Below are 22,991 nucleotides of genomic sequence, written 5' to 3'. Positions count from 1 at the left end.
GTTGTGATAGAACACTTGCACAAACATACACGTAATTAATCATTCATATCGGTTAAAGAAGATGAACCCTGATGTTTATTGATCATTTACATGTATTCTTGTATACTTGTCTTTGTGTGAGAGTTGTACTATTGGCACGTAAGTAGTCCGTGCTGTTATGAAGTATTGTTACTGCTTGCACGTGAGTTGTCCGTGCGGATATGAGATATTTCCACTCCCTTAGCACGTGAGTTGTCCGTAAAGATATGAGGTATTAATGGTATTGGCACATGAGTTGTCCGTGCAACTCGTGAGTTGTTCGTGCAGTTGTGATTTGTAATTTGGGAACAAGATTCCAAATGATTTGGGTTCGCGATTTGGGACCTGAGAATTGTGATTATGAAGTGTTATGCCTCGGGAAAATTCTTGTATGAATCTTGTGTGAAAGCGGTTGTCTATTGGGTTGTTACCTGTTTTTCCTTATTTGGTTTCACCAGAATTTAACTGCTCTCAGCTTGCTCCATGATATTATTACATGGTTGTTCCTTGTTGCTAATTGTATCTACCAGTTTTCTATTGCAAGTATTATTTGTCGTTTTTACCATGCTTAGCTTATTATTGGTATTGTTCTCTATTAGTTTCACATTCATACTTATACATGTTATTAAGTCTAGTAGGTGTCTTGACTGTCCCTTGTCACTACTTCACCGAGGTTAGTCTTGATAGTTACTGGGTACCGCCATGGTGTACTCATGCTGCACTTTCTGTATATTTTTGTGCAGATCCAGTTACTTCAGAGTTTGTTGACTATTAGCTAGCTGATCGCACATTGCTGTGGAGACTCAAGGTATACCTGCCATCGTGTTTGCAGGCCTCGGAGTCACCTTCTGAAATTTTACCTTGTACAGTCTATTTCTATTCCGGAACAGTTGTACTTAGAGATTTTTTTCTAGTAAACTCGGTAGAGCTTATGACTTGTACTACTGGTTTTGGGATATTGTATCGTACTTAGGATTGTTGGCTTATTATAGAAATTTCTTATTCATGCTTAATAGTCGATTGATTAAAGTCTATTTTAAATTTAGTAAGTGTTAGGCTTACCTAGTCTTAGAGATTAGGTGCCATCACGACATCCTACAGAGGAAAATTGGGGTCGTGACATGCATATGTCGCAATTGCAAAGTCATGTTCGCAATTACGAACATCGCAAATGCGATACAAGGGTTGCAAATGCGAACCCTACCTCAGAAGCCCAAAAGTAGCAAATGCGACATTTAGATCGCAAATGCGAAAACTCCACCATTGCAAATGCGGCCAGAAACTTTGCATACTCAAGTGGCGTGTGATTGCAAATGCAACCAATTCCTTCGCAAAAGCGAACGGCCATAGTTCGCAAAAGCGAACAAAATCCTCGCCAATGCAAAATTCACCCAGCCTAACCCATGCTTGCAAATGCGAAAAATTGTTCGCAAAAGCGAGGTTCCCTCGCAAATGCGAGATCTGCATCAAACACCAAAAGTGTTCAATGCACCAGCAGTTCAAGTCATCCAAAACTCTTCTAAAACTCGTGGACACATATATAAAAGCACTCAAAGGATCACGATGCATGATCAGATATGAAGCAAAATAGGATGACACGTAGGAATAAGTAGAACCGGATCAAATAGATCTGAAGCATCTTTATGGAAAACTGGAACAATACATGTGATGACGGCGTCAGATAACTCTGCCTCAAGTCTAGTTGGAAATGCATAAAAAACAGGGTTGGGCCCTACCACTCTGACCTCCTTCCCTTGAGCGACCTCTAGCTGGCTAGCCTCCACCTTTAGCAACCTGACCCCAGCCTCTAGCTAACTGTGCGGGCAGTGGAGCAACTGGTGCCAGCATAATGGCACGAGAACCCTTCGTCAATCTAGGGCAATACTTCCTGATGTAACCTATGTCCCCACACTCAAAGCACTCCCTCGGCTGCTGAAGCTGAGACTGACCCTGACTTTCCAGATAGCCACTATGATAACTTTGAAGCGGTGGTGCACTGATAGGACCTGGAGGGGCACTAAATGTGGCTGCTCAGGATGAGACCCATAAGAACCACGACTGCCCGAAGCACCGTGGGCTACCTGAAGAGCTGACTAAATCGGCCTAGGAGGATGGACTCTACCAAAAGAACCTCTGCCTCCATATGAGGCACCACTGAAGCCATCGAAATGATGAGGCCTCTAATCAGATATCGCCTCTCTATCCTGACTGCAAACCATCTCGATTCATCTACAATCTCTACGGCCCTCTGAAAAGAAATATCATCCCCCGTCTCCTTGGACATCTGAAGCCTAATTCCGAAGGTAAGACCATCAATAAACCTCCTCACCCTCTCTCTATAAGTGGGAAGAAAAATAGTTACATGATGGGCTAGGTCCACAAACCTGGTCTCATACTAGGTGACAGTCATGCTACCCTGTTGAAGGCGCTCGAACTGCCTGCGGTACTCCTCTCTTAGAGTTAAAGGAATAAACTTCTCCAGAAATAGCTGCGAAAACTGATTCCGGGTAAGTGGAGGTGAACCAACTGGTCTCCTCCGCTCAAAATCCTACCACCACCTCTTGGCAAAATCAATCATCTAAAAAACTACAAAGTCGACCCCATTGGTCTTAACAATACCCATGTTGCGCAACACCTCGTGGTAACGGTCCAAGTAATCTTATGGGTCCTCATAAGGTTCACCATTATAATGAACAGGAAAGAGCTTGGTGAACTTATCAAACCTCGTCAATCCCTCAAAAGACATTGCGACCCTCTCCCCGGGCTGTGTAGGAACAACGGGCTGAACTACCCCAATTGCTGGAGCTATTGGATTCTGGTATATGGGAGCCATCCGAAGTGTGAATGGCGGAAGTCTGTGCTCCTCCCCCAGCCTGAGAGACAGCTGGTGCCATAGGAAATACTCCGGTCTGATCCATACTCTCCATGAGTCCAACTAAGCCGACTAGGGTGTCCTGAAGTACGGGAGTGGCAATGAATCCCTCTGGGACCTGAGCGGGTCCGACTGGTGAGGTCTGAGCTAGGACCTCCTCCTCATGATCAATCTAAGGCTCCACCATGGGTGCTGTTGCTCGTGCTTTAGGCTGAGCTCTGCCTTTACCTCGGCCCCTACCCCTACCCCTGGTAGTGGCTGTAACAGGGGGCTCTGGCTCCTGCCCTGCTGTAGACGCTATGCGAGTTCTCACCATCTGCGAGAGAACAAGAGTAGAATAGTTCAAACTTCAATAATGGAAATAAACCGCACGATGGAGAAAGAAAGAAGTGAAATTTTTCTAAAGCCTTATAGCCTCCGAAAGATAAGTACAAACGTCTCCGTACCGATCCTCCAGACTTTACCAAGCTTGCTCATGAGTCGTGAGACCTAGGCAACCTAGTGCTCTGATACCAACTTTGTCACGACCAAGAATTCCCTCCCTCGGGATCGTGATGGCGCCTAACATTTCACTTGATATACAAGCCAACCATAACTATTTTTATTAACTAGTTTTAACAATTTAAATCAAATGATAACAATAACAACCGAATAGTCTGAAATTAGGTAGTAAACAACTGAATGACGTAATCCAAATACAATCCCAGAAACCGGAGTCACGAATATATGATCGTCTAGAGTACTACAGATAATAGTATAAATAAAACACAACTATTTGAATCAAAATAAACAGCAATGATGACATAGAAGAGGATTTCACGGCTGCGGACATCGTGCAACTATACCTTAAGTCTCCATAGGTAGCTGGATCCGGGAAATCTCAGTCACCGTTGCTGGGCCCACTCCGATATATGCACAAGAAGTGTAGAGTATAGTATGAGTACAACCAAACCCATGTACTCTGTAAGTGCTGAGCCTAACCTCGACGAAGTAGTGACGAGGCTAAGGCAGGCTACTTATAATAACCTATATGCAACAACAATAATAGCGGAAAAACAGGAAATGGAAATAAAGCAGTTAACTCATGAGAACGGACTCGAAATTTAACTACCAGAGAGCCCAAAATAATAAATCTCATAGTCTCATATCACAATACTGAGGCAATTCCAACAATCACAAACAAGTATCACATATACAATCCGTTGTTGCGCGCAACCCGATCTCACGATATTATCATCTATCAATGTCATAATCCATCCTTATTCCACCATTTCAATCAATTACCTTTTAATTTCTGCTGCGGCGTGGAACCCACTTCCTAAACAATTTCAATTAACATAGACAATTCAACAACCAAATTTTATAAATATTTCTACATCAAGAGGGTAAATGCACAAGGCAATAAAGAACCACATAATAATCAAAGAATCTCTAACTCTCGAAGTTTCAACTTTACCAATTCATCAGTATCTATAAACTAAACAACTCACGCAAGTACAACCACATTCTATAATGCAACAAATATTACAAAATAATAAAATGAGTAAAGTGTCACGCTTTAAAAATACGTGACCGGCACTCAGTACTCTACCCTACCCGAGTGAACCATCCCATAAATTAATACTCATCTATATGCCTAATGGGGGGGGGGGAAGCCTCTTCAAATACAATAATTTTAAGATATAACCCAAAACATGAAAAATATCTTTAAGCAAATATTTTACTTCGACAGAAAACTTCATAAAGATAAAAGGAAAGTTTCATTCATGCATGCCATATGAGTAACCATAGGATTACAACCCAAAAATAAATACTACTATTGTCTATGGAATCTCTATGACACGGAATGACATAGCCAACCAAGGCACCATGTCTCAAAAGAATGATAATATAATAAATTCCTCCACGGGTGCGAGGGTGGAGTCTCACCAAAAGTATCAACAGGAAATGTAGAGCTGCCCTATCCACGCGGTACAAGCTGCTCAGGTCCAGTCCCTAAAAACAGAAATGGAAATGTGGCCGAAAGGCCTAAGCTCCACATGCCTAGTACGAATCATGAACCGTTCCCCAACAAAAATATAGGACAAGCCTTAAGAAGTTGTAAAATATGCAATAACAATTGATATAAGAAAGAAGAATTTATATCAATTAACAATATAGAAAATAAAATAAAATAATAAGATAAAATATATTTCAATGTCTTCCTTTAGCATTAATCTTTACAAAATCATGTTAGATTTTTCATTCACCGGGAGCACTATACCATCACCGACACGAAGAAAAGTCAACTAGGTTATGTACCTAGCGGCAAGTATCATATACCCTACTTGCTCAGGTCGTCTCATCGTTGTGCCGCATGAATCGACTTAGCCGTGCTAATAAAGTAGCACAATAGTACCCCATAATGGGAAGTACTCTGCCGTAGTTCCCATCCGTAAGGTGGGTTCTACGCCTACACCGGCATGTGTAGTTTCATGACCTAATGAGGAAAAGTATCCAATGTCAATCTCGGTGAACTTAAGTAACTCCCAAAACCTTTACATTTATCAAAGACGATATTCATAGCCAAATCAACTATTTGAGAATAGTTAAATTCAAGATATTTCACAACTCACGTATTTCCGTTTTAAAAACGAAATACTACAAGTACTATTCCTCATATATTTAGTTTTGAAATTGGAATATATTTCAAGAAAATAATATTCATAACACTCAAATCTTTTATGATGCAAGAAATGGTACAATCCCAACTCACTCGTCCCCACGAGCTAGGACTTACATTTAGAAACTCAATTTAATCGTGTTTCGATATGAGTTTGGAGAAAAGCTCCGAAGGTAATAAGTTTCAACGTACCTCAAATTGCTTCCAACCTTACCCCAAATGATCCAATAATGCCGACGAGTCACAATCTACATATACGAACTCACATAATTTAATAACGCGTCACAACAATACCAACTAACCTAACTACGTGTCTAACACTTTAAGTCCAATTTCATAAGTTTAACAAAAATTCCCATTTCATCATTTGAAGGTAAGTCCTTGAATTTTAACTCCAAATCCTTCATTACACATATTATGGGATCTAATCGTCCCACTAGAAGCTCAAAATGACATCGTTCGAATAAGACCCAGCACTATTCATCATCTCTACCAACCAACTCTTCTTAGGGTTTCATGAATAGATGTTTAAATAAAATTCTACCTTTATAAATACACTCTACTATGACCACGGAGTATAATACCTAAGTTTGGAGTGAAGAGATTACCTCTTTGACAAACCCTAAAATTTTCAAGATTTGAGTTCTTGAAGTGTCCTTGAGATTTTCTTCAAAGATCTATGAATTTCATCATGTTGGAGGGTTAAGAGATGTAATAAATGAACCAAATCTACCAATGAAAGGCATTTAATTCTTACCTTGAAGATGCATTAATGGAGAGGAAGCTCTCTCTTCTTTCTAACCCAAAAGAGCTTGACCCAAATAATATTTCTCACTCTCGGATAGCCTATAAAAAGTCTGCTTCAGTGATTCTCGCGGGACAGGTGCGGCGCATCCCTATCGCGCGACCTGTCCCTTTGCCACAAAAATTCGCACGCCTTCCTGGACACCTTGATCTGACTTCACTCCTCATTGTGTTGCCTTTGGCCAATCACAAGTAAGTTTTCCTTCAAATTCATTCTATTTTGTTCCTTGTCTTTTCCATTTAATACATTTCTTTGTCCCTCCATTTTTCGGCACATAGTAATCCAATGTCTGTTTCAAAATCTATCGAATTCTTCAAATGACTTAGCTTAGTCACATGGTTCCTATTTCCCAGATTCTCCCTTTTTCTTTCTTACTAAATAATTTTAATTATTACTAAAATAAATACTCTTAATCAATTTAAATACTTATTCCATGGAAATATATTTAATTCCAAGCTATACCAAAGTTAATTACAAGTGCTCCCATGACTTCGTTCCATTCGTATAACCATGTATCTCGAGTTTAATTACACTGCATTCTCAAACTCAAAATTAGTCTGATTAATTATAGAAATTCACGGGGCTTTATATTCTCCCCTACTTAGAAACATCCGTCCTCGAATGTAATTCCTCGGTCATGTTAAAGTCCAAAAAGCATGATCTCCAAGCATCTCCAAGATTTTCCCTACTTCCCAATTCTTAAAGCTTTGAAATTTGACTAACTCTCCAAATTTCTAAAAATTTTGCTAGAGTTTTCTTTATTTATAGGCCTATCCAAAATTTTTTAACCTGACAACGAGCCACACTAGTACAATATACAAGGCCCTACATGGATCTACTCATCATAACTACATCAATAAATGCCTTCATGACTTCATATGTCTCCAGCTACCATTACATAGCCTCTCCCGGCATCACAACAATAAAATTTATTACCATAATATATGTCTAATAATCATGTGCAATAGATGAACCAATAAATCACTTGTCCGATGGAAGTATATTATGATAACTCTAAACTCAGAATTTCAAAAAGTAGTCATACCTGAAGTCGCGAATAAGTGTGGATATCGAATCTTCATATCTTCTTCGGCCTCCCAAGTAGCCTCCTCGCCGTCATGATTACGCCATAACACTTTAACTGAAGCTATGTCCTTAGTCCTCAACCTACGGACTTGCCTATCAAGAATCTCAACAGGTTCTTCGTCATAAGTTAAGCCGTCATTTATTTCTACTACATCCGGTGAGATGATGTGAGTAGGATTGCACATACCCCCGTAGCATCGATACATGAAAAACAGGATGAACCAAAGTCATTGATGCAGGTAACTCCAGCTTGTAGGCCACCTCCCCAATCCTTTTCAAGATTTGATATGGACCAATAAATCTAGGACCTAGCTTGCCCTTCTTCCCGAATCTCATAACGCCCTTCATTGGCGATACCTTTAAGAACACCTGACCACCCTCTTTAAACTCCAACTTACGTCGATGTACATCTGTATAGCTTTTTTGTCAGCTTTGAGCGGTCTTAAGTCGTTGTTGAATCAAAGCCACCTTCTCCAAGGCATCATGTACAAGATCGGGACCAAGTAGTCCTACCTCAGTCGGATCAAACCATCCAATAGGTGATCTACAACGTTGTCCGTACAAAGCCTCATAGGGAGCCATCTGGATACTAGCATGATAGCTATTATTGTAGGCAAATTCAATCAGAGGTAAGTGTTCATCCCAATTCCCACCAAAATCAAGGACACAAGCTCGCAACATATCCTCAACCGTCTGAATAGACCTCTCAGCCTGCCCGTCAGTCTGTGGATGAAAAGCGGTACTCAAATTGACACTTGTACCCAATCCTTCTTGAAAGGACTGCCAAAAATGAGCAGTAAACTGGGCCCCTCTATAAGATATAATGGAAACTGGTATACCATGAAGTCTGACAATTTCTTTCAAGTACAACTTAGCATACTGTGGTGCCGTGCCAGTCATCTTTACCGGTAAGAAATGTGCCGACTTTGTAAGTCGGTCTACAATCACCCAAATAGAGTCATGATTCAAGCGAGTACGAGGCAAACCCACAACAAAGTCCATATTAATCATCTCCCACTTCCAAAGTGGAATCTCAATATTCTGAGTCAACCCTCCAGGTCTTTGATGCTCAGCCTTTACTTGCTGGGAATTTAAACATCTAGCCACGAAGTCTGAAATGTTTTCCTTCATTCGATTCCACCAATAAATCTCCCGCAAGTCCTTGTACATTTTTGTGGACCCTGGATATATGGAATATCTTGAGTTGTGTGCCTCAGCCATAATTTCATTACGAAGCCCATCGACATCTGGCATGCACAAGCGACCGTACATCTTCAACACCTCATCCTCTTCGAGAGAAAAAGCAAGGATGTTTTTAGATTGTACACCATTTTGAATATTCACTAAATTTGGATCTTCAAATTGCTTAGCCTTAACACGCTCAATAAGAGAGGAACATGCTATGGCACAAGCGGCAAGCTCTTTACTTATTGGTAAATGTGCCAAGGTACCTCCTGACTTTCGGCTTAGCGCGTCGGCTACCACATTCACCTTTCCCGGATGGTAATGAATGCTTAAATCATAATCGTTCAATAGTTCTAACCATCTCCTTTGCCTCAAGTTTAATTCCCTCTGCTTGAATATATATTGCAAGCTTTTATGGTCGGTGTATACTTCACAGTGCTCACCGTACAAGTAATGCCACCGGATTTTCAAAGCAAAAACAACCGCGATAATTTCCAAGTCATGGGTCGGATAGTTTTTCTCATGGATCTTCAACTTCTAGAAGCATAAACAATAACCTTACATTTCTGCATCAAGACACAACCCAACCCAACTCTAGAGGCATCATAGTAAACCACAAAGTCACCCAAACCTGCTGGCAATGTCAACACAGACGTCGTACTCAAACTAGCCTTCAACTCTTGAAAACTTCTCTCACAAGCATCCCACCACTGAAACTTCTTGGTTAACGGAGATGCAAGAGTAGAAAATCCTTCAACAAACCGCCGATAGTAGCCTGCTAATCCCAAGAAACTGCTGATCTCTGTTGGTGTAGTTGGTCGAGGCCAACTCTTAACCGCTTCAGTCTTTTGAGGATCAACCTTAATACCTTCGCGAGATACCACATGACCCAAGAATGCCACGGATTCGAGCCAAAATTCACACTTAGAGAATTTAACATATAACTCATTCTCGGAAAGCGTCTGCAACACTATTCTCAAATGATTGGCATGCTCCTCTTGACTCTGCAAATAGACTAATATGCCATCAATGAAAATAATTACGAACCTGTCAAGAAATGGTTTGAAAACCAGATTCATTAGATCCATAAAGGCTGCGGGTGCATTAGTTAACCTAAATGACATCACGAAAAATTTATAATGTTTGTAGCGGGTCCGAAAAGCTGTTTTGGGAATATCCTTCTCTCAAATTTTCAATTGATGATACCCCAACCTTAAATCAATCTTTGAGAAGCACTTCGCCCCTTGCAACTGGTCAAACAAGTCGTCTATCCAAGGTATTGGGTACCTATTCTTGATGGTCACTTTGTTAAGTTGCCTGTAGTTAATACACATCCTCAAAGAACCATCTTTATTTTTCACAAATAGCACTGGCGCACCCCAAGGTGATACATTAGGTCTAATAATGATAACGATAAGGTCGGGAATCCAAACTAGAGTAAGAATTTGAAAAGTAAATGCGGAAGCAATAACAATAAGGAAATTGAACAACTAGAACTAAAGGGCAGAAAATAAAGGATATGGGAAAATTCAAGGAAAGAATTCCAAGAACTTCCAAGAATGCAAGTTCTATAGCCTTGACAAGATCAAAGCAACAACGTCTTGATTTATTGAAGAAATCAAACGCCTTTACTTAAAAGCAAATCAAAACAATAAATTCAGATCTTGACCGCTTTACGAGTAACTTGAGATAACAATTAATAACTAGTATTAATTGCCTTCTAAGAATACCACAAAGGAATCAAAGATATCACAATAGAGAAGTAATCTTACTACCTTGAACTATGAACTAGTAAAGGTTAAAAGATAAATCTCAAAGCATAAGTAACAAAGGTTCAAAAGAACTCTCAAAGTATAATATACTTAATCAATAATTAAGTCTCTCAATGAATGAGAATAACTCCTTATTTATAGGAGTACAAAGGCACAAAAAGTCCTTAAAATTAGGTAGGGTGGTTGCTAAGGCATAAAAAGTCATTACAATTAGGTAGGGTGGTTGCTAAGGAGTAAGAAAAGTCATTACAATTAGGTGGGGGGGAGGGGGGCGGCCAAATCCCTTTGGGGCAGATTTGGACCTTAAAACTACTAGTTTGGGTCATTGATTTGGACTCCAATTGGGCTCCTTTTGAAACACCCCCTTTTGGATATCTTTTAAGCTCATTTTGAGCCCCTTTGGTGGACTTCAAGGGCTGATTTGGTGGCCCAATCTTCCTCCTCTTGGACTTCAATTTGGATCACTAAATAATTGTAAAACTTGGATAATTCATCTACTTTGGGCTTGAGCTCTTCCTCTACAATTAAAAGCTTTTTTATTTGCCATTGAAGTCCAGCAACCTTAGAGTGCAACTCTTTGGCTTGAGATCTTGTAAATGGCCTTGGAGCTTCCAAAACTCTATCCTTGTCCTTGATTCTATCATTCCCCTCTTCTTGAAAAGAATGCGTCCCCGAATTCAATCCTACATCAAACAAAGACAAGTCAGCAATATTGAATGTAGCACTTACTTAGAACTCACCAGGTAGGTCCAGCTTGTAAGCATTGTCTCCAATCCTTTCAAGGACTTGAAATGGGCTATCTCCTCTAGGATGCAACTTTGACTTCCTTTTGGAGGAAAATCTCTCCTTTCTAAAGTGGACCCAAACTAAATCTCCAGGTTTAAATATAACTTATTTTTTACCCTTATTTTTTCTCAAGGCAGTTTGCTCATTTTTCTTCTCAATTGCAAGCCTTGTTTGTTTATGATTTTTTTTCATCATCTCAGCCTTTGTCCTACCATCAAGATTAACAATATCATTAGTAGATAATGGTAATAAATCAAGGGGAGTAAAGGGATTAAAATCATAAACAACCTCAAAAGGTGACATACCTGTAGAAGAATGGATTGTTCTATTGTAAGCAAATTCAATCACAGGTAAGTGAGCTTCCCAAGAAGTTAATTTACCTTTCAAAACATCCCTCAACAGGTTTTCTAAGGTTCTATTAACTACTTCAGTTTGTCCATCAGTTTGTGGATGACAAGAAGTAGAAAACAATAATTTAGTGCCTAACTTCCTCAAAATACACGCCAAAAGTGGCTCAAAAACTTAACATCCCTATCACTAACAATAGTTCTAGGTATACCATGCAATTTGACAACTTCTTTTACAAAAAGATCAGCAACATGTGAAGCATCATTAGTCTTTAAACAAGGAATAAAACGAGCCATTTTGGAGAACCTATCTACCACAACATATATACTATCCTTACCATACCTTGTTCTAGGTAAACCTAACACAAAATCCATAGAGATATCAATCCAAGGTGAAGTAGGAACATGTAATGGCGTGTAAAGACCATGTGGTAACACTTTAGATTTAGCTTGTTTACATTCCAAACACTGTGCACACATTCTTTCAACATCTTTTCTCATTCCAGGCCAAAAAATAATTTCAGCAAGTATGTCTAGTGTCTTTGGAACTCCAAAGTGACCCATAAGCCCTCCACAATGTGCTTCCCTTACAAATACTTTACGTAAAGAGTAATTAGGGATACACAACTTATTTTCCTTAAAGAAAAACCCATCTTGGAGGTTAAACCTCTCAAAAGGACCCAACTTACAATCTGCAAAAATCGTGCCAAAATCAACATCATTAGCATAAAGTCCCTTGATTTAATCAAAACCCATCAATTTAGAAGTCAGGGTAGAAACTAAGACATACCTTCTTGAAAGTGCATCCGCAACAACATTCTCTTTCCCTTGTTTGTAAGAAATTACATAAGAAAAAGTTTCAATGAATTCAACCCACTTAGCATGCCTTCTACTAAGCTTACCTTGACTCTTCAAGTATTTCAAGGATTCATGGTCAGTTTTAATGACAAACTCTCTTGGCCACAAGTAATGTTGCCATGTGGCTAAAGCCCTTACCAAAGCATATAGCTCTTTGTCATAAGTGGAATAGTTCAATGTAGCTCCACTCAACTTCTCACTAAAGTAGGCAATAGGTTTAGAATCTTGTATCAAAACAGCACTTATTCCTTTGCCAGAAGCATCACATTCAATTTCAAAAGATTTAGAAAAATTAGGCAATTGTAACAATAGAGCAGAACATAACTTTTCTTTCAACAAGTTAAAAGCAGCATCTTGTTCTTTTTCCCATGTAAAAATCTCATCCTTTTTAATAACTTAAGTTAAAGGAGAAGCAATGGTGCTAAAGTATCTCACAAACCTCCTATAAAAACTAGCAAGTCCATGAAAACTCCTAACTTCAGTTACACTCTTAGGCTTTGGCCATTCTTTTATTGCTTTAATTTTCTCTTCATCAACCTCAACTCCTTTAGAACTAACCACAAAACCCAAAAAAATCACATGATCCATAAAAAAGTACACTTTTTAAGATTAGCAAATAAGAGTTGCTTTCTAAGAACTTCAAAAACTTGTTTTAGGTGTTCTACATGCTCTTCTAAAGTGTTAGAAAAGATCAAGATATCATCGAAGTACACCACAACAAATTTTCCATGAAAATCCTTAAAGATATGATTCATTAATCTCATGAAAGTGCTAGGTGCATTAGTCAAGCCAAAAGGCATAACTAACCACTCATAAAACCCATATTTGGTCTTAAAAGCAGTTTTCCATTCATCTTCAGGATTCATTCGAATCTGATGGTAACCACTTTTTAGATCAATTTTAGAAAAGATTTTAGATCCATGTAATTGATCCAACATATCATCAAGACGAGGAATAAGATGGCGATACTTTACCGTTATCTTGTTGATTGCTCTACAATCCACGCACATCCTCCAAGTTCCATCCTTTTTGGGTACCAATGGGACGGGAACAGAGCAAGGGCTCGTGCTCTCTCTCACAAAGCCTTTCTCAAGCAGCTCCTCAACTTGCCTTTGAAGCTCTTTTGTCTCTTCTGGATTACTCTTATAAGCAGGCCTATTTGGGATTCGTGATCCAGGTACAAAATCAATTTGATGCTCAATGCCACGTAAAGGTGGCAATCCATTAGGAATATCTTCAGGAAAGACATCTTCAAAATCCTGCAAAAGAGAAGAAATACTACTTGGCAAATAAGAAGTTAGTAACTCAGAATTAATCAAAGCTTCTTTGTAAGTAAGTAGTATTATGTGCAACCACTCTTTTCTTGCATTTAAACACTCTTTGGTTTTTATATAAAAACTTTATTTTTTTTATTTCCTTAGCCTCTTTCCTCTCACCAAGACTTTCTATTTTTTCATTCAAGCCCCTTTTTATCTCTTCTCTCAAATTGTTGCCCTCTCTCTCTTTCTCTCGGCCATCTCTCTTCTTTTCTAACTCTTGGCCTCCTTTCTTTTTTTTTATTCCTCAAGCTCACTTTTTATCCCTCCCCTTGGTTTTCCCATTATTTTCCTTAATCTCTTTTGATCTTCAAACACTTGAGAAGGAGATAAATGTGCAAGAGTAAATTTTCTGCCATTTAACTCAAGAGAATATCTATTCTTCCTTCCATCATGAAAAACATTCCTATCATACTGTCAAGGACGACCCAGTAAGATATGACAAGCTTGCATAGGGACTATGTCATAAAGAATATCATCCTCATATCTACCAACATTGAATGAAATCATGCATTATTTGTTTACCTTTAGTTCACCACTATTATTTAACCATTGGAGTCTATAGGGAGTAGGGTGTTTCATGCATGCAAGTCCCAATTTTTCCACAAAGTATGAACTCACCACATTAGCACAACTACCACTATCAATGATCATAGAACAAGTTTTTTCCTTTATCCCACACCTAGTATGGAATATATTCTCCCTTTGTTCTTCACTATTGCTTCCCAAATTGATAGTTATAATCCTTGTAACTACCCCAATCATGCCATCATTATGTAGTTATATATCATCATCATTACTCACATCTCCCTCTTCTTCTCCCTCACTTTTTTCACTCTCATATCCTCCATCTTCTCTAAGAATGATGTTTCTTCTACTTGGACATTCATGCATCATATGTCCCCTTCCTTTACATTTATGACACTGAATAGAACTAGAAGGTGTAAAAGGTTTAGGGTTAAAGGTTTTACCTCCCTCTTTGTTCTCAAATTTACCTTTATCCTTGTCTTCTTGAGGTCTAGAAGAACTCTTCATCTCTTGATTCGACCATGGCTTCTTGGAGATGGTGTTTGACCGACCTTTCCATGAGCTAGCTTGCTTTCTTTTATTTTGATTTTCTACCTTTACAGACAAATCAACTAACTCATCTATTGTTACATATTGTTGTAATTCTACTACATCAGCTATTTCCTTATTTAAACCATTTAAAAACCTAGCCATTGTAGCCTCTTCTTCCTCCATACAATTAGCTTGGATCATAGCCATATCCATAGCCTTAAAGTACTCATCCACAGACATGGATACTTGATTCAATGTTTGAAGGCGTTGTTGTAGCTCTCTTTGAAAGTATGATGGTATGAATCACTTTCTCATCACCCTTTTCATCTCAGCCCAAGTAGCAATTTGTGCTTGTCCTTCTTGCAATCTGTACATAGCAAGCTTTTTCCACCAAATAGCAGCATAGTCAGAAAACTCAACAATAGCAAGTTTAACCTTCTTACCCTCAGAGTAGTTGTGACAGTCAAAGATGGCTTCAACCTTTCTCCCCCAATCAAGGTACAAGTCTGGATCCCTTGTTCCCTTGAAAGATGGCATCTTCATCTTTATACTGCTTATATTATCATCTTCTACTCTACCTCTTTGTCCCCTCCTATCTCTTCCCACCCTATCAAAATTAATATCATTAAAATCATCTATAGGGTTTTCTTGATTTACAATGGGAGCAAGGGGTACATTTCTCCTAGCTTGGAGCCTAACATTATTTTCCCTTCTAAGTTCAGCTATTGTATCATTTTGCTCAGCAATGGTGTCCCTCATCTCTTGGAGTTGCAAATTCCACCTTTCGAATTGTTGATGCATAGCTTGCAAGGTAAAATCATTTCTTGCTTTGATTTCGGCTTCTTAAAGAACCCTTCGTTCATCATCACTACCTGTATGTGACATCTTAAATAATTAAACTGTATCAGACAAATTGAATTTTTTCTCAATTGTTCTCACACACACTTTGCCTTTTTTTCTCTCTCGAAATAACCTTTGAACAAAATACTTTGTAGATTTATAGTTAAACCCAACTCGTATAAAGTTCTTAGTAGTAAAATATAGATTTTTGGGGAACAAATGAAAGAAGAACCAAATCCTAGAACTATTAGGCTCGGTTGAAACAAGACACGAACAAAAAGGAAATGATTATATATTTAGATTAGAAAGAGTAAGAAAAATTAAAATTTTAACTTATTTTTAAAATCTGGGATCTCCTCTTCTTATTTCCTTTGATAGTTTTTGGAAACAAATTAGATAAAAAAGAAAGTTCCTGGAGAGCAAGCAATTTTTTAAAAAAAATTAATTTTCGTTTTTTTTTGTTTTTTTTACTTGTTTTTTTTCCGCTCTTAGTATTCAAGAAATTCCCAGAATTATCTAGAACGAAACCTTGATAGAACCGCTCTGATATCACTTGATAACGATAAGGTCAGGAATTCAAACTAGAGTAAGAATTTGAAAAGTAAATGTGGAAGCAATAACAATAAGGAAATTGAACAACTAGAACTAAAGGGCAGAAAATAAAAGATATGGGAAAATTCAAGGAAAGAATTCCAAGAACTTCCAAGAACGTAAGTTCTATAGCCTTGACAAGATCAAAGTAACAACGTCTTGATTTATTGAAGAAATTAAATGCCTTTACTTAAAAGCAAATCAAAATAATAGATTCGGATCTTGACCGCTTTACGAGTAACTTGAGACAATAATTAATAACTAGTATTAATCGCCTTCTAAGAATACTACAAAGGAATCAAAGATATCACAATAGAGAAGTAATCTTACTACCTTGAACTATGAACTAGTAAAGGTTGAAAGATAAATCTCAAAGCACAAGTAATAAAGATTCAAAAGAACTCTCAAAGTATGATATACTTAATCAATAATGAAGTCTCTCAATGAATGAGAATAACTCCTTATTTATAGGAGTACTAAGGCACAAAAAGTCCTTAAAATTAGGTAGGGTGGTTGCTAAGACATAAAAAGTCATTACAATTAGGTAGGGTGGTTGCTAAGGAGTAAGAAAAGTCATTACAATTAGGTGGGGGAGCGGCCAAATCCCTTTGGGGCAGATTTGGACCTTAAAACTACTAGTTTGGGCCATTGATTTGGACTCCAATTGGGCTCCTTTTGAAACACCCCCTTTTGGACCTCTTTTAAGCTCATTTTGAGCCCCTTTGGTGGACTTCAAGGGCTGATTTGGTGGCCCAATCTTCCTCCTCTTGGACTTCAATTTTGATCACCAAATAATTGTAAAACTTGGATAATTCATCTACTTTGGGCTTGAGCTCTTCCTCTACAATTAAAAGCTTCTTTATTTGCCATTGAAGTCCAGCAATCTTAGAGTACAACTCTTTAGCTTGAGATCTTGTAAATGACCTTGGAGCTTCCAAAACTCTATCCTTGTCCTTGATTCTATCAAATAAACCCTTTATCCAGTAAATATTTCAATTGATCCTTCAATTCTCTTAACTCGGCTGGAGTCATTCGGTATGAGGGAATAGATATCGGCTGAGTATCTGGCACCACATCTATCCTAAAGTCGATGACCCGATCTGGTGGGATACACGTAAGCTCATCAGGAAAAACATCAGAAAACTCATTAACAGCTGGCACAGACTAAATGCATGCTACCTCCGCGGTTGTGTCAGTGACTCTGACTAAATGATAAAGACATCCCTTTGTAATCATCTTCTTCGCCTTAAGGTATGAAATAAACTTACCTCGAGGCTCAGCAATATTGCCCCTCCACTCACGAACTGACTCATTAGGAAACTCAAACTTGACCACTTTAGCACGACAATCAAGAATAGCGTAACACTTGTATAACCAATCTATCCCCATGATTACATCAAAGTCAACTATTTCTAGCTCAATGAGGTCTGCCGTAGTCTCTCGATCTTGAATTATATTCACACAACCCCTATAGATGCGGGAAGCAATAAGAGAATCTCCCACCGGAGTCGACACAGAAAATGGTTCAAGTAGTTGTTCTGGCTCTATCCCAAAATCCAAAGCAAAGTACGGAGTAACATAGGAAAAAGTAGATCCGGGATCCATAAGAGCATAAGCGTCTAGAGCACAAACAGTAAGTATACCTGTGACGACTGTATCTGAAGCCTCTGTGGCATAGAAACGAGGATGAGACCCCTGAGAAGTGGAAGCTGTTTGCGGTACCTTTCCCACATTGCACCCATTGTGGGCTTCATTACCCCAAGGTGGGGGTGGTGCAACCTAAGTAGTAGCCGTAGAAGGTGTCGGATAAGCTCTCGAACCCTGTTGCCCGTTAGGGCAAAACTTTCGGATATGACCCATCAACCCGCAACCATAGCACAGACCACGGGGTCCCTTGGTAACACTAGACTGACGCTGATGAGAACCCACACTACTTTGAGCCTGTGCAGTACGGTGGTCACTCTGAATGGTCCTAGACTGGTCTCCATGTCCAGAACTGTATGCCACTTGAGGTTTACTAAAAGCTGTATGTACCCTAGAATGTGGTGGGCCAGATGGCCCTCTGCTGCTCTAACCCTTGCCCGAACTAGGCACTGCACTGAAAGTGCCAAAAGTACGGGCCTTTTTGTTTTGCTCCCTGTTGGCCCTCTCCTCCTGATAAATCCTTTCGATATCCATTGCTAGATCCACAAAGTCAGTAAAGGTAGTATTTCTCCTCCCACTAGCTGCATCTTTTCTGATGCCCGGAATCAAGCCATGAGCAAAGCGTTTAATCTTCTCATCCTCAGATGGGATGAGGTGGGGAGCATAACGAGATAACTTCTCAAATTTGATGCTATACTCTAGGACGGTCATGGTAACCTGCTTTAAGGTCTCAAACAGTATCGCAAGGGAAGCTCTCACTCCTGATGGTAACTATTTCTTAATGAAGATCTTCTTAAACTCCGTCCAAACCATTGGAGGTGCATCATCCGGTTTACTTTTCTCTACCCCCTTGAACCAAAGGTCAGCAATGTCTTTCAACTGGTAGGCTGCTAATCGAACCACCCGGTAGTCTTTAACTCCCAGCAAAGTAGTAGCTTTCTCAACTTCCTCCAAGAATACTGAGGGTCTGCAGTAGGATTTGTACCAGTGAAAACTGGCGGCTCAAGTTTCATAAATTTCATGGCCAACTGCGCCATGTCCTCAACCACTGGTGCTCTCATCCTTCCTTGTTGGAGTGCCTGAATACCCACTTAAAGGTTCTGTTGGGTCTGCATAGCCATGAGATCAACAAAAGTATCCATAGCCTTTTTAATATCAGTGGGGGTCTTTTCCAAGTGATTTGGTTTTGAAGGTGGAGCAGGTGCCTCATCAACTTCTTTCTCGAGCCCCTGGACCATCCTTGGAGCCATTGGAACTGGCACGGTCCGTTCTCTTGCAGATCTTGGGGGTCGGCCCCTAGGTCTAGCGGGTACCCCTCCCGAAGCCGCATCGGGTATAGGAGCAGCTTCCCGGTTCATATTACTGCCATGCGTGTTCACCATCTTCTGCCAATATATATATAGCTTACGAGTTAGGAAATATTTCTTAGTTCTATTGCACGATTCTAGAATAAGAAGAAAGAGTGAAGTATTCTTATAATGTCCATATAGCCTTCTCGATATAAGTGTGGTGCACAACACACCAATAAGGAGAACTCTACCAGACACGATTCCATAGACTTCCTAGGACTCGAATTAGAACCTAAGGCTCTGATACCAAGTTTGTCACGCCCTAAAAATATGTGACCGGTACTCGGTACTCTACCCTACCCAAGTGAATCATCCCATAAATTAATACTCATCTATATGCCTAATAGGGGGGAGGGGGGGAGGGGGGTGTGGAAGCCTCTTCAAATATAATCATTTTAAGATATAACCCAAAATATGAAAAATATCTTTAAGAAAATATTTTACTTCGACAAAAAACTTCATAAAGATAAAAGGAAAGTTTCATTCATGCATGCCATATGAGTAACCATAGGATTACAACCCAAAAATGAATACTACTATTGTCTATGGAATCTCTATAACACGGAATGACATAGTCAACCAAGGCATAACCCGATGGCTCAAAAGAATGATAATATAATAAAGTCTTCCACGGGTGCGAGGGTGGAGTCTCACCAAAAGTATCAACAGGAAATGTAGAGCTGCCTTATCCACGCGGTCCGAGCTGCTCAAGTCCAATCCCTGAAAATAAAAATAGAAATATGGCCGAAGGGCCTAATCTCCACATGCCTAGTACGAATCATGAACCGTTCTCCAACAAAAATATAGGACAAGCCTTAAGAAGTTTTAAGATATGCAATAACAATTGATATAAGAAAGAAACATTTATATTAATTAATAATTTAAAAAATAAAATAAAATAATAAGATAAAACATATTTCAATGTCTTCCTTTAACATTAATCTTTACAAAATCATGTTAGATTTTTTATTTACCGGGAGCACTATACCATCACCGACACGAAGAAAAGTCAACTAGGTTATGTACCTAGCGGCAAGTATCATATACCCTACTTGCTCAGGTCGTCTCATCGTTGTGCCGCATGAATCGACTCAGCCATGCTAATAAGGTAGCACAATAGTACCTCATAATGGGAAGTACTCTGCCGTAGTTCCCATCCGTAAGGTGGGTTCTACGCCTACACCGGCACGTGTAGTTTCATGACCTAATGAGGAAAAGTATCCAATGTCAATCTCGGTGAACTTAAGTAACTCCCAAAACCTTTACATTTATCAAAGATGATATTCATAGCCAAATCAACTATTTGAGAATAGTTAAATTCAAGATATTTCACAACTCACGTATTTCCGTTTCAAAAACAAAATACTACAAGTACTATTCCTCATATATTTAGTTTTGAAATTGGAATACATTTCAAGAAAATAATATTCATAACACTCAAATCTTTTATGATGCAATAAATAGTACAATCCCAACTCACTCGTCCCCACGAGCTAGGACTTACATTTAGAAGCTCAATTTAATCGTGTTTCGATATGAGTTTGGAGAAAAGCTCCGAAGGTAATAAGTTTCAACGTACCTCAAATTGCTTCCAACCTTACCCCAAATGATCCAATAATGCCGACGAGTCACAATCTACATATACGAACTCACATAATTTAATAACGCGTCACAACAATACCAACTGACCCAACTATGTGTCTAACACTTTAAGTCCAATTTCATAAGTTTAACAAAAATCCCCATTTCATCATTTGAAGGTAAATCCTTGAATTTTAACTCCAAATCCTTCATTACACATATTATGGGATCTAGTCGTCCCACTAGAAGCTCAAAATGACATCGTTCGAATAAGACCCAACACTATTCATCATCCCTACCAACCAACTCTTCTTAGGGTTTCATGAATAGATGTTTAAATAAAATTCTACCTTCATAAATACACTTTACTACGACCACGAAGTATAATACCTAAGTTTGGAGTGAAGAGATTACCTCTTTGACAAACCCTAGAATTTTCAAGATTTGAGTTCTTGAAGTGTCCTTGAGATTTTCTTCAAAGATCTATGAATTTCATCATGTTGGAGGGTTAAGAGATGTAATAAATGAACCAAATCTACCATGAAAGACATTTAATTCTTACCTTGAAGATGCATTAATGGAGTGGAAGCTCTCTCTTCTTTCTAACCCAAAAGAACTTGACCCAAATAATATTTCTCACTCTCGGATAGCCTATAAAAAGGCTGCTTCAGTGATTCTCGCGGGACAGGTGCGACGCATCCCCATCGCGTGACCTGTCCCTTCGCTACAAAAATTTGGACGCCTTCCTGAACGCCTTGGTCTGACTTCACTGCACATTGCGTTGCCTTTGGCAAATCACAAGTAAGTTTTCCTTCAAATTCATTCTATTTTGTTCCTTGTCTTTTCCATTTTATACATTTTCTTGTCCCTCCATTTTTCGGCACATAGTAATCCAATGTCTGTTTCAAAATCTATCGAATTCTTCAAATGAATTAGCTTAGTCACATGGTTTCTAGTTCCCAGATTCTCCCTTTTTCTTTCTTACTAAACAATTTCAATTATTACTAAAATAAATACTCTTAATCAATTTAAATACTTATTCCATGGAACTATAATTAATTCTAAGCTATACCAAAGTTAATTACAAGTGCTCCCATGACTTCGTTCCATTCGTATAACCATATATCTCGAGTTTAATTACACTGCATTCTCAAACTCAAAATTAGTCCGATTAATTATAAAAATTCACGGGGCTTTACATAAAGTATGTGACAATTTGGGTATGCAAGTAAAGCAAGTAGAGGCATGTAGCAAATAAGCAGGGAGTCATAGAAGGGACGGATAATTTAATACAAGAATAATTAAATGTCAAATAATAATTAGGGCATAGAAGTCAAATAAACATGTAACAATTAAGGCATGAAGCAACATATATCATGAGATAAACGAAAACATGGAAACAAATATCATGACGACGTATATACACTCGTCACCTCGCATATACGCCATTTTCCCCACATAATTCACATAACACATAGTTCAAGGATTCTAAATTCCCTCAAGTCAAGGTTAGACCCAACCCTTACCTCACTCCGCGAGTCAAGCAATCTACCAATCTCGAAATTGCCTTTCGAACAAGCCTCCAAACCAATCAAATCTAGCAAATTATCGATCAAACGGTTCAAAATAAGCTTTAGAAACTACCCATTAATGAAAGAGTTTCAATTTTGATCATTTTTTAAAAAGTCAACAAAAGTTAACTCCGGGCCTGCTTGGTCAAAACCTGAGGTTCGAACCAAAACTCGATTACCCATTCACCCCTGATTCCGATTATGTAATTTGTTTCGAAATCCAACCTCAATTTGAGGTCTAAATCTCAATTTTACAAAAAATCTCAATTTCTACCCAAATCCCTAATTTCTACCATGGAAATCCTAAATTTGATATTGAAATCTCATGAAAAGTAATGGATAAGTAAAAAGAAATGGATTAAAGTCACTTACCAACGAATTTGGAAAGAAAAGTCTCTTGGAAAAATCGCCTCTAGAGTGTTTAGGGTTGAAAAATGGTGTAAAATGAGCTAAGTCCCGATTTTTCCCTATTTTACCCAGTTGCAGATGTCGCAATTGCGAAGTCATGTTTGCAATTGCGAAGTCATATTTGCAATTGCGAAGTCATGTTTGCAATTACGAACATCGCAAATGTGATACAAGGGTCGCAAATGCGAACCTTGCCTCAGAAGTCCAGAATTCGCAATTGCGACATTTAGATAGCAAATGC

The sequence above is a fragment of the Nicotiana tabacum genome, chromosome 23 (genome assembly GCF_000715075.1).
Source record: "Nicotiana tabacum cultivar K326 chromosome 23, ASM71507v2, whole genome shotgun sequence".
Taxonomy (NCBI): Eukaryota; Viridiplantae; Streptophyta; class Magnoliopsida; order Solanales; family Solanaceae; genus Nicotiana; species Nicotiana tabacum.
This window is presented reverse-complemented; position numbering follows the sequence as displayed.